Here is a 16,841-nt window from a genome sequence, read left to right on the forward strand (position 1 = left end):
AGAGAAAAAAAAAAAGCCTCGATTTCTCCTGAGCACACACCCTACACCTGTTCTTATGACCTACTGAAAGCATCCAGTATAGAGGAGTTGTCTGATTCTATAATCTGTAACATACTGAAAACATACTGATTTCCATATTTGGAAGGGTTCTTAGATATAGTTTTGTTGGATTACACAGAATCAGGTATATTGGGATGAGGCACTTCCAATATCTTTCCCATGTTTTCTATATAATTTAGTCTAACTCTGGAGCAAGAGGAAGTCCATATCATTGATGAGCACTGACGGTGTGCTGGCTGGCCATGGTGCCTTTCTCAGTCTCCTTGCTAGTTCCTCACCCTTTACCAGATCTCTAAATACAGAGTTCCTGAGGACTCAGGCCTGGGCCTACTCTCTCCTTCAGACTCTCTCTCTAAGTACTGTCATTTACTTCCAATCCCCTTCCATACCATCCACAATCTGGTGACGTCTAGACTTACATTTAGCCCTGAACATTCCTGAGCTAACCAACCATTTACTTACTATATCACCTGGATAAACAACAGGCATCTCAAACCTAACGTGTCCAAAGCATAACTCTTGACGCCATTGTCTGCAGACAAATACTTCCTTCAATCTTCTGTCTCAATACATCATGCCACCGATTGCTTCAGTCCAAAAGCTAGGTCACAGCCTGTAGTCATCTGTCTCTCCTCATATTCCATCCATTACCAAGTCCTACTAACACTCTCTTACCACCTCTAATGCCATTCCCTCTAGCTCAACGCACCACCATCTTCCAACAAGACTGCTAGCCTTCTAGGTCAAACTACCACTGTCCCCCACCAAGATTCCCGTGCTAGCCTTCTAACGTGTCTCTGGCTGACACTCTTGCCCTTCCAAACCATTATTTGCACAGTATCCCTAAAAGAACCATTCCTAAAAGAATATTAGAGTATTTTTGCACAGGGTAATTCAACCAGTGGGCTTTATTCTATCACATGTTTTAATATTATAATTATTTCCACCATATATTTATCTACGAGGGGCCCCAATAAGACCCGGAATTATCTTTTGAAGGGCAGGGCTCTTGTTGTACACGTGGAGTTTGTTCCTCAGCATCAAACAGTCAATCAAAGTTCTTATCTGGAAGTTTTGAGAAGGTTGTGTCATGATTTGCAGAAGAAATGTCCCAAGTTATGGCAAACAGGTTACTGGTTCTTCCACCACAGCACACCTGCCCACACCACGCTGAGTGTTCAGCAATTTTGACCAAAAAAGACATGACCCCTGTGCCCCACCCTTCCTGTTCACCCAATCTTGTCCCAAGCAACCTTTTTTTTTTTTGTTTCCCCAGATGTTGCCTATGTGGAATCACTTGCCTTCGAGGAAACGTTCTGACGATGTGTAAGAGGTGAAACAAAAATCAGCAGAAGTACTAACACTCACGAGTTCAAAAATTGTTTTGAGCAGTGGAAAAAGCATCTCAATAGGTGTGTTGCATCAAATGGAGAGTCCTTTGAAGGTGACTGAAGTTTAAATATGTAAGAATAAACAATCTTTTATAAATAAATTCTAGTTTTTTGGCTCCCCCTCGTATGACAGTCATATGGTCAATGTGCCAGAGCAACCAGTGGCTTTCTGAAGACACAAGTGCTGTGGAGTCCAAAGAGGATGCTTCCTAGTCACGCCCCAGGCAGAGCAGAGCCCATGTGTAAGGACCCCTCTCCCAGTCCTGTAAGTTTCCTAGAGCCACCGTTAACAAAAAACACAAACTGGGAGGCTTAGAACATCAGAAACTTATTTCAAGTTCTGGAAGCTGGAAGCCTGAAATCAAGGTGACGTGAAGGCCACACTCTCTCTGGAACCTACAGGGCTTCCTCGTCTCTCATTGGCTTGTAGGTGCCTCACTCCAACCCTCCATCTCTACATGGCCATCTCTGTGCCATGCTGTCTCTGTGTCCAAGTTCCCTTTTTTGCAAAGACACCAATCGTCCTGAACTAGGGCCCACCCAAAGACCTCATTTTAACTTGGTAACTTCTGAAAAGACTCTATTTCCAAGTAAAGTCACCTTCTGAGGTACTGAGGATCAGGACTTTGACATATCTTTTTTGAGGGACACAATTCAACCCCCAACATTGCCCCCAAATCTTTAAGAAATGCCCCACCCTTGAATCTTATTCTCACTGCTTCCTCCTGCAGTGAGAATAAGATTCAAGCTCCCTTGCGTGTCAGAAGGGCCCAGCCACTCTTCCCTCCTTCTCTTGCCATGCGCCCCCACATCCAGGGGGCTTTCTGTCCCTCAACCACGACTACACCCAAGCCCTCTGCCCTTACTTCTTCTGGCTGGAATGTTCTCTCAGCTCTTCGGAAGGCTGGATCCGTCAGGCATCTGCTTAAATGCCAATGACTTCCGGGGCCTACTAGGACCCCCCAGCCAAGGCGAACACCACCCAACCAGCCCCTCCTCATCACAGCCCCTCAACTTCTGCTTCTCTTCACCAAACTTCCACTTTTTGCAATGATCTCGTTAGGCATTGCTTATTTATTACCCATGTTCCTCCTGCAGAGTTTAAGTTTGAAGAGAACAGAGACTGTCTCGTTCTCTGTGGTATCCCCAGCAGAAAGAACAGTGCCTGGTATTGCCTGAACTCTATACACACTTGGCAAACACACGAGTAGAATCTCCGCAAGGAAAGAGCTGAGAATGAAGGGGACCGAAGACCCTTCTCTTTCTTTGTGCCAGAGCCAGTATGCTACTTGGCAAGAAGACCTGCAGCGGTCCTGATCAACAGCTCCCATTCATGACAACGCAGAGGCCTTTGTGTAGAGAGAACGGCCCCAATTCGGCATCATGCAGCACACGTGTCGCACTCCCTGGATTCCAGAAGGGTGAGGAGTCCCGTGAGTCACTCCGCTGTCTCACCCAGTCCTCTTTGGGGTGGCCTCCATGGTTTCACTGAATGTTTGACCTAGGGCTCAGGTGTGGTCTGGGGTCGCTGAAGGAGTTTCCACTTGTGTGAAACCAGCTCGCCTTCCGGGGCTCTCAGACCACAACCTTGGCCTCATTATCACCATGTTGTGACCAAGAGAGCTAATCGGCCACAGGCATTGTCACCGTCGCTGCAGACAAGTGAAGCTGTGTCAAACATCTCCTTGGATGTGTGATGCTGCTGCGTTCCCTCTATTCTGGGGTTTGCATTTCAGCTGATTAAAAGAATATGATACGACTCCAGTTTTATAGAGCCCAGAGCAGCAGCACAGTGCACAAGCCGTAACTTCTGTTTGGCTTGTGGGCCTGGGCGAAGCCATTCAATACACTGCCAGCTGCCTTTTCTCCACACCAAGCACCTGCCTGCTCAAGTCACGCCAATGCCATGACCACCGCTTCACCTCAGGGGCGAAAGGGACTTCTACAGGGCCCCACGCATGCACACTAAACACCAGGATGGGCAAGGTGGAGGAAGAGGGGCAGGGCCTGGGAAGGGTCTGTCTTCTGCTCAGGATGGAAACTGCTTTTCTCCTGCTTGCTTTGAGCCAAAAGCTCTCCACTCCACGCAAAAGAAGTTCAGGTCGCCTTCCCAAAGAATTCCTCTTTACCAGTTCCACGTTTGCAGCCATAATTACAGTACTACTGGCCCAGTTTTTAGGGTCAAACGCTGTGAAGAGTTCAGGCCTTACTGTTGAAGTCACTTCGCGGACTTCCCTCGGGGACTTATTTGGTGACACTGGGGCACAGAACGCCAGACGACGCTGCTCCAACAGGCCCCAGAGGTGTCCTGAGCTTCAGATTCCTCTGGAGCCTTCGGTGAGCGCCGTTCCGCATGCAGGGCCCCTCTGCCCTTGACGGATTCCAAGCAGCTGGATACAATCAAGACACCATCCTTGTCACTTCATCTATAACTCTGCAGCTGACTACAGGATCAAAACAGAGTGGAACAGAGTGGGACGGCCTTCTCTCATCGCGCCCGCGGGTAGCACCAAGTCCATTATGTATATAGTAAAGTATTTTCCCAGCCAGAAGAGCACTCAAACGCTACCCCCCTCCTCACGCTGCCCCCCACTCTACCCCCCCATGCTGCCCCCTCTCCTCATGGGTCCCCACCTCCTACACTAATTCAACTTCTTTCCTCCTACCTCAGGGAAATGCTCTCGAATCAGTCTTTCGGCATGACTATCAGATGCCTTTATATATTACAGTGTGGGCATCTGAGGCATCACAATTCCAGCGCTGGAGTTCTAGAAACAGTACGTCCACAGTTACATTCAAATCATAAAGTCTGTTAAAAATTAAAGCTGTTTGTCAGGCAACCCCTTCGGGTTCCCTCCCACGGTGGGAGCTTTTCTGTTCTCTCAATAAATCCTGCGTTCTCACTTTCTGGCCGTCCGTGTCCCTCCTTCCTCCTGGGCATGAGACAAGAACCCTGACCAGAAGGGCTGCAGAAGATTGTCGGAGCCGAAGAGCCAGACAAACAAAACAAAACAAAAAACTGTGTGTCTATACTACTGGAGTCCTCCACATATAGTGTCCTCATTCGTTGTTAACTGCACATGTCTTTCAGAACAAATCCTCTCTCTGTTCTAATCCACTCTGCCGAGGTTGGGAACTTGGCAATAATTTGGACAGTCCTTCCAGGTGGGGCCACACCACTATTCAAATGGGGGTTATAATAACACCAGCCTTCAACTGTTTATTTCCATTCTATTTTTTATAATCTTGGTCCTAAACACCTCTTACCTGATTGTGTTAATTTTCTTTTTTGGGATTCCCATCTTGGCTGTTTCAAAGTTTTTTTTTTTTCCTTTAAACCTCCTGAGGTCTTTTGTGACTTCCCATTACTAAAGGTCAAACTAGCCCACAGGAGACAGCTTAGACTGACCCTTAGATCTTGCAGGAAGTGCACATGGTTAAAGCAGGCCTGGGACTGGTGGTGTCACTGATGACTTGCTCAGTGACTTGTTCAAGGTACCCTGCTTCCACTTCGCCATCTGCAAATTGAGGGCTTGAATTAAGTGACTTCTAATGTCCTTTTAGGGCTAAAATCTTGGGTCTTCCCCCTTACTGACTCGTTCCCAAGAACTAACCCACCAGTGATGATCTGTTTCAAGTTGTAAGTTTCTAAACAGCATGGCCTGCATTATTTAACTTTGTTTAAAATGCCATACACATATGGGCACCCAATAAATGATCCTAAAAAGAGACTAATGCACTACCTTCTAAGCCAGCTTAGAGAGTGCATTTTAAACTCAGGGTGTGTGCTAACCGCAGTCAGATTCAGGAAACAGACCGGGGGAGAAGGGGGAAGGTGTAACAACAGGTGGTGCCCATCTGGGATGTACATGGAATCGTGGGGCAGCACTGGGAGGAAAGGCGCTCTCCAAAGGGCTGCGAGAGTCGTCACTCTGTCAAAGGCCCTGTTCCACGGGAAGGCTGCTAGTGTGTGAGCAGATCGGGACTCTGAACCGGGAGGTGGACTACGACGTGGCGAGGGGGGTGGGGAACAGGGCTCCAAGGGGTGTAAAGCGGGCTCTGGTTTCACCTCTTTCCTTGCACACGACCCCGGGGCTAGGCAATCCCTGACCATCTGGGTGGGACAGGACTCTAGGAACCAGCCCACATAGCCCTGGGTCGGTGGCCCTCTTCCTCAGACCTGTCCTACATGCTGCCAAGAAGCGAGAGGGCCAGCTGGCTGGCTCCCAACTCTGAGCTGGTTTCCATGGAGGAGCCAGTGAGAGGATTCACTCTCAGCCCTCCGTGAACAAAGCTTACCTCTTGTTTTTGGCATTTCCTGAAATGAAGTGGAACACAGGGACTCATTGGCATCGTTTTCAGCTTGTGGGTTTATTTTTTTTTTATCTTACTCTGCCCCCAGGCTGGAGTGCAGTGGCATACTCACAGCTACTGCAGCCTCAACCTGCTGAGCTCAGGTGATCCTTCTGCCTCAGCCTTCCAAGTAGCTGGAGCTAAAGGTGTGCACCACTGTGTCCAGCTAAATTTTTTTTTTAGTTTATCATAGAGATGCAGTCTTGCCATGTTGCACAGGCTGGTACTGAAACCCTGGGCTCAGGCAATCCTCTCACCTCCGCCTCCCAAAGTGCTGGGATTGCAGGCGTGAGCCACCATGCCCAGCCAGTTTGTGCTTTTAATTATACTGGCAGTTGCAGTGTTTGTCAAGGGGCTGCATTGCAAAAAGTCAAAGAGCCTTTGCTTACCCCTGGGACACAAATGAACGCTGATACAGAGGAACCTAGAAGCTGTCACCTGGAGTCCCTAATGCTGATTATTTTGACAGATATACAAAGATTTACCTGTGAATTCCTTCGGTCTGCCTGAGAGACCTTTCTGAGTCAACACAGGGCTCTGTGGAAAACAAGCCAAGTAGGAAAACAAGTAACACAGGAAGACTTCCGGGGTCTGGGCCGTTTCCCGTTCACTCCTGTCTGGCTGGAGATGAGTGCCTTGTTGCTGGAGTAACTGATCTCTACTCCTTTCAAGTTGTTTCTTTAGACCAAGAGCAGCGATGACAGCAAAGAGACAGTCTGAGGTTGGCCATAGCTGATAGAGGAGCGTGTACCATTGAATCTTTCAGTGGTTACCACTGTCAGGAAAGCATTACCAATGAAGCATGTGCCTTGTGTTTCTATCTGTACCAATTCACCAGATGGCATGGCCATAGCCTCTGTGGATGGTAAGGAGAAGACTCAACTGATGACCCCTGTCCAAGCCTAATCTGGGAAGTCTGTAACCTCAGAGATCATTTAGTCCAGTTTCCTTGCTGTACAATGAGAAAACTGAGACCTGGAGAGAAGTGGCTCTCCCAAGGTTACACTGTGAGGTCAAACCTAGAGTGGTCCCTACTCCCGGTCCAGACCTCTGTTCGTGAAGTCATATGATTTATCACTATTCTTTTTAATTTTTTTAAAAAATCAGCTCTGTCACCCAGGCTGGAATGCAGTGGCACGATCAAGCTCACTGCAGCCTTGACCGCCTGAGCTCAGGCGATCCCTCTGCCTCAGCCTCCCGAGTAGCTGGGACCATAGACATGCACCACATTGCCCAGCTAATTTTTTTGGGATTTTTGTAGAGACGAAGTCTCACTATGTTGCCCAGGCTGGTGTCTAACTCCTGGGCTCAAGCAATCCTCCTGCCTCAACCTCCCAAAGTGCTGAAATTACAGGCTTGAGCCACTGTGACCAGCTGATTAATCACTATTCTAATTCTAAAGAGTACTTCATCTTCCCAAGCTTGGTCCCTCACCTGTAAAACAAAGAAGGCAGATTATGGTATTTAAAATTGAATCCGAGGTCAGTGTTCTTCCAGTGCTGGGTATGTTAAAAGTCACAGGCGCTGCTGAAGATCTACCTTTGTATGGAACACGGAAGGAAGAGCAGAACAAGGCAGTGCAAGGAGGCGGGAACACAACAGAACCCATTGCTCCCATCAGTCCTCATCTTCTGAAAGCCGACGGCCTTTGCAGACATGGTTTCCATTTAGCAAAGAAAGCCCATGCAAACACCATTAAGGAGGAGCTCCCTCAGCTGTGCAGTACACTAGTGCGACTCCACATCTGACATCCGAGAACCTACTGGGACCCTGGCCTCTGGGATACTGAAAGAAGCACAAGGAAAATGCAGCTAGAGGGCAGATTAAACCCAACGATGGCTTTTCATGGGCAGTGAATCTCTTGGGAGATAATAAAGAAGGCGGGGAGAGATATGAGCTGGAGGAGGTGGAAGGAGGAAGAGACGGGTCAGGATCAGGTCGTGGGTTTTCTAATTTTGTGCTCTTAAGACCCACTAAAGATGAAGTCATTTTTATTTCCATAACCTCAACTACAGTATGGGTCATCCTATTTCTAAGTCTGGTCTCAGGAGATTGTTTAATGAAGTTAAAAGAGGAACGGTGATCATAGCCAAATGGCTATCTCTTTAAACCCCGCACAAGTGGAAACAGATATTAGTTTCTTATAAATAACCATTATTGAGCCTTCACAATTTCAAGTTGGTTTTGGTGAGGCTCAATGTAATGAACAGGGATCAAGGACATTAGCTCTGTCCTGCAAGGACGAAATAAGCCTCCTTACTTCAAGTAGCTGCCTGGTGACTTCTGTCCCTTGAGTCAGGAATGCTACTGCTAACTGGCCAGTCCCCTGTCGTCTTCTTACTGTGCAAAGGTAGGAAATGGTGCTGACCACAAATTCCTGAATCTTGGCTGATGTCAAAGCACAAATCTCGTTCTGAAATAGTCATTTAATGAGTTAGTTCATTCTAGTGCCTTCTATCAGCAGTCTTCAATGTTTCTGGCATCAAGGACCAGTTTTGTGGAAGACAATTTTTCTTTTCTTTTCTTTTTTTGAGTTGGAGTCTCACTTTGTCACCCAGGCTGGAGGGCAGTGGAACACTCCTGGCCACTGCAGCCTCCACCTGCTGAGTTCAAGCGATCCTTCCGCCTCAGCCTTCCAAGTAGCTGGAACTACAGGCACATGCCACTATGCCCGGCTAACTTTTTGATTTACCGTAAAGATGAGGTCTTGCCAAGTCACCCAGGCTGGTCTTGAACCCGTGGGCTCAGGCAATCCTCTCACCTTGGCCTTCCAAAGTGCTGGGATAATAGGCGTGAGCCACTGTGCCCGGCTGACAATTTTTCCATGATCCTGGCGGGGAGGGAAGGAGAATGCGCAGTCAAAGCTCACTGCTAATCTCCCCCTTGACTCCACCTCAGATCGTCAGCCATTAGATTCTCATAAGGAGCTATAACCTACATCCCCACAAGCGCAGTTCACAATAGGGCTCTCACTCCTATAAGAATCTAATGGCGCTGCTGATCTGACACTCACCTTCTGCTGTGCAGTGCATTTCCTAACAGGCCACAGACCAGTCCTGGTCCATGGCCCAGGGGTTGGGGATCCCGGACTTATATAGATATTTAAATCCCTCTAACTGGAGAATCGGGCAGAAGAGGGGCTCTTTCAAATCGCTCACTTATGCCAATCTAGTTCCAAAGATGATTTCTGGGTGTCCTACAATAAGGGGCAAAACTAAAGTCCACTCTGTCATTACAGATGATGTATGTCCTAACGGCATTAAAAAAGAATAAAACCCAGAGATATTCCGTTTATCTTTCAAAATCTTAATCCTGATAGCAAGTTCTAGAAAGTCATTCCAAGAAACAGCAAACTCAAGTCATACAAGTTTACGAATGGAGAGATTTTGAGTATTCTTATTTTATTGATTCATGTATGTATTTGGCTCACTGATGCTTATTGAACTCCCGATATTTTAAATTAAACATTTTCAACTTGGTATTGACATCAATACAATCAAGGCCTCGAGCGTTTATACAACCAACTGGTCCCTCCTGTTGATCTCTTGGGACACACCTGCCTCCTTCCCTATCCCTGACTCTGGCACCATTACAATAAAGAAATGGTGGCAACTCCGGAGCCTGCCATTTCCATAATGTTGTCACTTCAAGGAGGTTATGTCAATGGAATCGTACAATACATGACCTTCGGGACTGGCTTTTTTCACTCAGCGTAGTTCCCTGGAGATCCCTCCAAACTGTTGTGTGTATCAACACTCTGCTCCTTTCAGTGCTCAGTAGCACTGTATGGCATGCATGTGCCATGGCTTCCTTAACCATTTATCCCCTGAAGGGCACCTAGGCTGATTTCAGCTGTGTCAATTACAAATAAACCACTACAGACATTCACATACAGGCTTTCATGTGAGCGTAAATTTTCATTCCTTGGGACAAATGCCCCAAGTGTCTGGTTGCTAGGTCACTGGGTAGCCGCATGCTTAATTAAGTTTATAGGAAGCCACCACAACTACATCTCAGAGTGGTTGTACCATTTTCCACCCCCAGCAACCATGTCAGAATGATCAGATTTTCTGCAACCTCTCCAGTACTTGCTATTGTCAAGATTTTTTAATTCTAGCCATTCTGATAGGTGTGTAGTGATACCTCACTGCATTTATTCTGCATTCCCTAAGGGTGCACGATGAACTCAACATCTGCACCCTTAGGGAATGCAGAATAAATGCAATGAGTTTTTCATAGGCTTATCCGCCTCCTGTATGTCCTCCTCAGTGCAAAGTCCGTTTATGTCCTCTGCCTGTTTTCTGATTGAATTATATGTTTTTCACTGTTAAGCTTGAGAATTAAAAATATATATATACATATATATATATATACACACACACACATATATACATTATCTAGATGTTTAGACCTTTGCTGGATGTGCTGTCTATAGCTTGTCTTTTTGTCCTTTTTATAAGAGCAAAAGTTTTAAATTTTGATGAGGCCCAATTTATCAATTTTTCCTTTTTAGATTCTGCTGTTGGGTCAAGTCTAAGAACTTTTTGCCTAGCCTCAGAGCCTGAAGATTTCCTCTTTGAGTTTTTTCCTAAAAGTTTTATGGTTTTATAGTTTACATTTAAGTCTGTGGTGCACTTTCAGTTATTTTTATACAGGATGTGAGGTTCAGGTCAAGGTACAATTTTTGATGTCCAATCTTTCAGCACCATGTGTTGAAAGGCTGGCAAGGAGAAGTCCAGGATTCTTCCACTGAAAATGGAATTATGCTACTCTGAACAACTCCTTATCATTCTACTCACAGGAAGTACATGTGTGCGCGCACATACACAAGTCCAAACACATCAAATTCATTCAGTGAATAAATATTTACTGAGCATCTACTATGCGTCAAGCATTTAGGCATACAGTAGTAAAAACAGCCAGACACCATCCCTGCCTGAATGCACCATAATAGAGGGGGAGTTTTTTAATCCAGCCAGATCTCTGTTGTCGATGTAATTAGTGGCCCTGGTTGCGAGAAGTCAGTCTTTTCTTTCCTCTCCAAGAGCAGAGTGTCAACAGGGGTCATGACCTCTGCTCAACCCCTCAAATCTTCAGCCCAACCCAGGGGCTGGTTGGTAACCCAGAAATATTACCAGCAATGGTTGCCAACTCTTGATCTAAGCCAGCCAACAGACAGTAGCAAACACCCGCAATCGGGATTAATGTGAATCCTAGGCACCAGTTTTCAAGCATCATGAAATAAATATGATCTGACAGATGAGCTGTAAATATCACACTCATTAGTCACTATTGTTTCATTTCACAGTTGTGACATTTCTAAGGCCAGGGACTATTCTGACCCTTTAGGTTTTCTTTCTTCGCCTTCTCCCCAAATGTAGAATCACTATTCCTGATGCAACAGCAATCACCAACCGCTGTCTCAAACTCATGATTTTGCAAGCAGCTGCGCAGCTTTGCAGTGAGTGTGCAGCTTCACATTTGGGAGCACCAACACAGAGTACTACTCCGGAAGCTCGAGGTGCTTCCCTCTGGAGAGAGCTGGGAGCCCAGGCCTGGAGGCTGCTCCGGCTTCCGCTTCCCTGGCCCTGTGCCAGGTCGGGCCCACATACCTCCTCTGAGCGTCTCCACCGCTGTTCAGCAGATAAGCAGCCCATGAAGACAAATTCCCTGTTTCCCCAAACCATGAGCCTGAATTCCTGAAGCAGCCCAAGTTCCCCTGTAATCAATCCCGACAAGACAGCAGGCGGCTTTCGGAACAATAGCCTTCCAGCATGTGGATCTTCTCAGGGCAGGAACATCATTGCAGATCTCTCCTTCTGAACAAAGGGAGGGGAAGTACACATTCCTTAAACCATCCAGTGTGCCCACACCTCTTTAAAATAACGATCCCACATCAAGAGCAGTCATTCCTGAGGCACAGACACAAAGCCAGGTGGCCTCGACAACGCTGCTGTCAGAAAAGCTGCTGTGGCTGGTGAGGCGAGGCAAGTGCTTGCCGGGGCAGCCCAGCAGGTCGGTGGTTCCCCCTCACCAGGGCCACCTGGTTCCAAGTAGAAAATACACTGCAACCAAGCAGCCAGCCTCGTCGGTGTGGGGGTTTTTGGGGAGAGCCCCCTCGGACAGGCAGCCGTGCCAGCAGGCAGCACGCGCCCTCCTCTGGGGTAGGGGCCCTGGTCTCCCACGGGATATTCATTAATGGCTATGTAAACAAATTCTGAACTTGCTGTTTTAATTTGCACGACGGGGAAGAAAAAAGTACCACTCCATTGTAATTCCCGACGGGGTGCTTTTCTCAATGATCAGATGGTGTTTTACTGTTCAGCATACATGTCCGAGTTCCTTCCCGGAATATTTGTTTGCCTCGTCCTCCAGCGGGGACTGGGTGCCTTGGCAAGGCTCCGAGGGGTCAGCCTCTACCGCGCTTCCCTCTGTACCGCCCAGGCTGCTGGCCGCTGCTTAGGATCTGCTTTCAGCAGCACTCATGGCACATGTGAACTCTTCCCCGGGTCCCATGAGTGTCGGGGTGTAAATCAATGCAAGCTGGAGATAGGACGGCCTAACAGATCACGCAGTCCTCCTCAGGCCGAAAACAGGGAGCCTGGGGCCACATGGAAAACACCACAGAAAGACAACCCTATAAGAAAGGACTCCCTGTGACTACGGTCTCCCATGTGTCCCCCCCTGGGAAGCGCTGACTGTGCCTTACAGGTGGGAACATGCAGAAATGAGCTGTTTGGCCGTTCTCTCTTTTAAAGACAACAGTCTCTAGAATGGCAACTCCGGGTACTTCAAAAGCAGTGGAGAACAGAGAACAGACAGACAGAGGGTCGTTCTGATTGGTATCATGGCCAGACTCAGGAAAGGTCTGGAGAACTGCCTCACACTCAGATACACACATGGGGCTCAGAGAGAGCTTATGGCATCAGCTTCTTAAGGCACACAGCACAAGGCCCAAACAATTCAGAGTTTCAAGAAGCCTGGCTTTGGCAAAACGGTCCAAGCTATGCTGTAAAGCTTTTGGTGTCAGGCCTGGCCCAAAAGTGGATCCAGAACAAGTGAGGTTTGACTTTGTGCATGCAGAAAACGGGCTGGCATGTAGTGAATCCAGTGCTTGCAATGCACCAGCAGCCGTGTGGATGGCCTCCCGGACTGGACCCGCAGTGCACTCCAGACACAGGCTGCCTTCCAGATAAGAGACAGAAAGACATTACTTCCTAAGCTCTCCAGTCACTACCAGGTCAGGTCCCATGAAGGTTCTGGGTGCTGAGTCACAAGATGTCAAGGAGTGAAACCCACAAGGCACTGCTTTTCAGCAGGCCGAAGCACTTCAGGAATTATACTACCCATCCACCACGGTACACCCCTTGCACTTCAACTTCTCTGTTAGGATCCATTTTATTAGTCTTGACAATGTAAGAACCAAGTTTCTTGGTGCCCTGTATGAATTCCGAGGGTCAGCCTGCCCAAGGGCCCAAGCAGGATGGGACAGGTGGTTCCACGTGCCATGAAGAAAAACTTTTCTGGCCGGACTCGGTGCTTTGGCCTGTAATCCCAGCACTTTGGGAGGCTAAGGTGAGTGGATTGCCTGAGCCCACAGGTTGGAGACCAGCCCGGGAACTTGGCAAGACCTCGTCTCTATCATAAATAAAAAAAAATTATCCGGGCATGGTAGTGCATGCCTATAGTTCCGGCTACTTGGAAAGCTGAAGCAGAAGGATTGCCTGAGCCCAGCAGGTCGATGCTGGGGTGGCCGTGAGCGTGCATGCCCCTGTACTCCATCCAGCTTGAGCGATGGAGTGAGACTCCAATTCAAAAAAAAAAAAAAAGAAGAAGAAGAAGAAGAAAAGCCTTTCTACAGAGACCCTCTCAGATGCCCAACCAGCTTGGGGAACATTTTCATATTTGGACTCGGGGGTTTAAATCAAGGGAGGTAAGCAGTCAATTTCCTATCAGAAGGCTTATCAGCTCAAGCCTGTGAGAAGCAAGTCCAAGACTTGCTTGACACGTGTTTGTTCCCCAGGCCCAGGATGGGTGGCACTTCCATCGGCAGAAGGCTCGGGGATGGCCGAACCAAAGGACAAAGACAGCCTATTCTTTTTTTCATTCTCTACCAGTTCTTAAAGAAGCTTATTATGCAGTCTAAGTCTAGGACATGCTGTTTATATCTTTCAGTCACTGCAGTGAGAAGAGAAAAAGTGGGACAGTTTATTTAGAAGAGCAGATCTTGTCATTTCTTCCACTCTCCCCAGATGCATGCATAGACAGCTGTAAAGTATACTCACTGTTTAAAATGCAAATGTTATAGTGTTACAGAGAGTCTCAGCTCAGGAATGCTCCAATTAGCCAAGGCCCTGGATCACTACTTAAATCTGAGCTGTGGGTATGTTTGTCTTGCCCTACTTGGTTTGTCAATCCATTCAAGAGTTAAATCTATAGATTTGCCACGACCACTATCTGTAGACTCCCATCGCTGACAGTCTGCAATCTGACTGCTCTTTCTACACACGTCTGTACCAGCCTATAATACCTCTCTCCTGCCTATCACTTAAGCTTCTCAGGTGGCCTCTTGGCCCGGAGCTGGCCCTCTGTTGCCTAACCAGCCTGGCTTCCACTGCTCGGCAACATGAAATTCCCACCCTAGTCACATCAACCTGCGGGCATTCCCCTGTGACACCACACAGACCAAGTTGCTTGCCCCTTGGATGACTTTCCTCCTGGTGCATCAAAAAAACCCAGTCAAAGATAGTTTTATGCCCTCATGAAAAAACCGGGTCATCCCATGCTCTTCTGCTGTCTTCCCACGACTCTTCGAGAGCATTCACTTGCTACGACCTTGGAGAGCTATGAACAAAATAATACTACACCCTCACAAGTTATGAGCAGCCAGGAGGTCTGACCAATGCCGCCATCCACAGGATACCCAGGATGCAGAAGGAAGAGCATCGCACTTTGTGTGTCTAACAACACACAGTTGCTCTTTGTGAATTTCCTCCTCCCATGAAGTATCAACTTTATAAGGAATATTCTTAGCCAGGAGCACTTCACATTTCTCAGGTGAAAAATGCTCATTGCTAAAGTGCTACTAATAATTTTTATGGCTGGAAATGAGGATCAAAGTATGAAAGGAAAAATAAATTCCCAGGTCACACATTCAGCCAAGTCTCCATGGCTCATTTTCTGCCATATGTTTTAAACTGTCTCTCGAAGGCGGGGCAGGGAGGAGGAATAAGTTGCTTTTTATTTCCCAGTGCTTTAGGTCTGAAATAAAAGCAGACAGACTTGGGAAAAAAAATCAAACATTCAAGAAACACTATATGCTGCTACTGTTCCCCTAGGACTCCCTTGCAAATGAGTATCAAGAACTCAATAGATACTTTCCTGGTAAAATACATAAACAGATAAATAAATTATCCTGGCTGAAAAGAATTTCCACATCTGGTGGTTCACTAGAGCTTGTCAAACAAGTCAGAAACACACGGGCCAGAGAATATCGTTCCTCGCTCCCGACTTCGGGGCTGGAGAGGGAAAGAACATTTCCCAAAGCCCTTTGCCTTCCAGCAGGGAAATTGATCCGTCTAAACAGGCAAATAACCCTCTGTTTTCTTCCAATTGAATAAATAATGATACCTAGTATTAAGTTCAAATGTCTGTGTGCTCGAGTCATAGACACTGGAAGAAAAAGGCCTTTCCTACATGGCCTAGCTTTATATCCCCAGAACTTGCTAGTATACCTTTATTCAGTGTTCCTTTAATACCTCAAAGAAGTAACTTAACTTCTTTGCCCCTCAGTTTGTGACAGGATGTGACAGGATGATCTCTAAGGTCCCCTCACGTTCTGACACTGTGTTTCTCTGAAACGGAGCTTTCTGACTGGGGTGACAGGCATCTAAAGATCTGACCCTCTCACCTGATCAACAGTGAGGATGGGGAGGGGCCGGTTTAGAGTGCAGGTAGCCGTGTCTGTGTACCCCAGGCCAGAGGTTTTTTTGTTTTGAGTTGGGGTCTCTCTCTGTCGCCCAGACTAGAGTGCAGTGGCTGCTCCCAGCCACCGTAGCCTCGGCCTGCTGGGCTCCGGTGATCCTTCTGCCTGAGCTTTCCAAGTAGCTGGAACTACAGGTGCGTGCTACCACACTCGGCTAATTTTTGAATTTTTGTAGAGATGAGGTCTCGCCAAGTTGCCCAGGCAGGTCTCGAACCCGCGGGCTCAGGCAATCCACTCACCTCGGCCTCCCAAGGCGCAGCATTACAGGCTGAGCCACTGAGCCCGGCCCAGGCAAGAGTTTTAACATCAGCTATTTGTGCTAGGATTTGGCCAAGGCTGAACAAGGCACTGCTGTGGCTCTAACAACTTCCTGGAATGGGATTTCTAGAGTACATCAATGTTCGAAGCTAATATTCCAGGAAGATCTTTCCCCTATCAGTGCTCTCATGTGAGGCCCACATCTCTTCCTCATAGCTTTGAGCAGTGTGCAATTGTGAGCTGGCCTGCCTTTAGTCTCTGCTCCACGACCTGTGAGCAAGCTGTGAGCCAGTTGCTTAAAAGTGGTCTCTGTAAATTACTTCTTCCAACCCTTTAGCACAAGTGCTAATTCAGAATGTTGCACACTTGTTAACAGCATGCTGGAACCCTGGGGCCTGAATCTATGTGTTATCCTCAGCAGCGACATCAGAATCATGAAGAAAATAGGGCCTGGTTTAGCATATTCTGCTCTGGCTCTTCCACTAAAATAATGTCTGTATTCTCTTTTCACTTTCTAATAGGCTCTCAGCTATCACCTTCAAATATCCCCGATTCTCACACCTGCAATCTATACTGAACAAGAAAGTGAACAGTTTTTCTGCATAGAAGTCTGGTACTTTTTTTTTTTTGAGTTGGAGTCTCACTCTGTCGCCCGACTGGAGTGCAGTGGCCGCTTCCGGCCACCGCAGCCTCGCCTGCTGGGCTCCGGCGATCCTTCCGCCTCAGCCTTCCGAGTAGCCGGAATTACAGGCATGCACTACCACGCCCGGCTGATTTTTTTTATTTATGTAGAG

General features: G+C 47.4%; 1 protein-coding gene across 1 annotated transcript in view; it reads right to left on the reverse strand.

The window, feature by feature from the left end:
- LOC103260803 (exostosin-2) overlaps positions 1-16,841 on the reverse strand; it is a 64,006-nt gene that overhangs the window by 15,074 nt on the left and 32,091 nt on the right. The gene's annotated exons all lie outside the window — the stretch shown is intronic.

This window comes from Carlito syrichta, unplaced genomic scaffold, assembly GCF_000164805.1.
Source record: "Carlito syrichta isolate Samal-C Ts95f unplaced genomic scaffold, Tarsius_syrichta-2.0.1 Scaffold303344, whole genome shotgun sequence".
Lineage (NCBI taxonomy): Eukaryota > Metazoa > Chordata > Mammalia > Primates > Tarsiidae > Carlito > Carlito syrichta.